This window comes from Aplysia californica, unplaced genomic scaffold (genome assembly GCF_000002075.1).
Source record: "Aplysia californica isolate F4 #8 unplaced genomic scaffold, AplCal3.0 scaffold00012, whole genome shotgun sequence".
Classification (NCBI taxonomy): domain Eukaryota; kingdom Metazoa; phylum Mollusca; class Gastropoda; order Aplysiida; family Aplysiidae; genus Aplysia; species Aplysia californica.
This window is the reverse complement of record NW_004797282.1, coordinates 2,678,163-2,679,591: the sequence shown is the minus strand read 5'-3', so window position 1 is coordinate 2,679,591 and position 1,429 is coordinate 2,678,163. Positions and strand designations below refer to the sequence as shown.

Genomic DNA, 1,429 nt, shown 5'->3' with positions numbered 1-1,429 from the left:
GAAGAAAATCGCATTTACTTTTATTTAAAAAATACATCTGTCTCAGTTAAAAGTACACAAAAATTACGTTCAAGGACTAGACTCAGTAACGCAAATAAAAAGAAAAGAAGTTATTGGTTTTGTGTGCAAAAGTACAAGAATTATGAGGAATACTTATCCACACCTTTCTGAAATTGAAATTTGAAACTGTATATGTTTAACCCATCTCGCAACACTGTAAGGGCATTTAAGAGGTGGACCCACATCTTTTTCTTAACTATTTAAATGTAGTGTATCATTGCTATCAGTGGAAAAATGAGTAACTATGAAGTTTTTACTCACCCTGTCCAGCAGGGTTAAATGGAATTACTCATTTTTCTTATAACAGCAGCGATATAGAACAAAATCCTTAACGTGATTACCTCATGACCTCAGCAAAACTCATTGCTTCATCAATACCGGGGAAAGCACCAAGCAGCTCCTGTATCATTCCTCGCCCCATAGACATCATGTCAGCTGAAAACACGCAATACAATGCGAGGGGTACTCTTACTTTAAGCCAAGAGGAGGACACATTATGAGTATATCAAATAAATATATATTCACAACTGAATTCAACAAGGACATGCTTTATGAAAGTAAAAGATGTTACGTAAGTGAATAGAACATTTATTTTCCCAAAATCTCCTTGATCAAGGGATCAAAGTGTTGTAACTTATTGTAAGGTAGGCCTACAATATCGCTACACTAACTGTCTAGTTTAAAAGGGCGTATTAGAAAAGAATATATCACATGCATACTAAAATATTGAAAAAAAAACCCCCAATACAACGTGACAAAATTATACACTCGAACTTAGTTCTGAATATTCCCACTTTAAAGGTAAAACAACAACAACCAAAAAGACACATGATATTTGTACCACAAACATTGTTTTAAAGAAAGTCAAACATAAACAGCAGAACTTCAATCTTGAAGGAACAGAAATCACACCACAGCAAACAGCAAAGGACTCAAGAAATTCTAGAGATGCATCATGAGCAACACAAACCTTGCTCATAGTACTCGTCTGGGAGCTCAGAGAATCCCAAATTTGGATCAATTTCCTGAAAAACAATGAAAAGGTCTTGTTAAATTAATATTTCCATAGCCTTTCAAGCATACTCTCTAAATGATGATCACATACCCGGCTCACTATCATCAAATCAGGTCAGTATGGTGGTGGTGGTGGTGGTTGGGGGGTGGGGTGGGGTGTCTAAACTTCATTAAAAGCTGCAAGGCAAAAAGTTGGGATTCTTCCTCAGGCCAGCCTGAGCCTTTTAACTCCTCAAATACCTAATTTTAACACACCCCCAAAGTAAACTTGAACCAGGGTCATCCACACTAGAGCCCACCATGATCAATGGGGATTATAATCTGGTTTTGGCCCCAACTAAACTACCCTACTATC

General features: G+C 36.9%; 1 protein-coding gene across 1 annotated transcript in view; it reads right to left on the bottom strand.

The window, feature by feature from the left end:
• The window catches only part of LOC101852065 (ATPase ASNA1 homolog), a gene marked incomplete at its 5' end in the record, with an annotated part of 17,507 nt that overhangs the window by 5,841 nt on the left and 10,237 nt on the right, over positions 1 to 1,429 (bottom strand).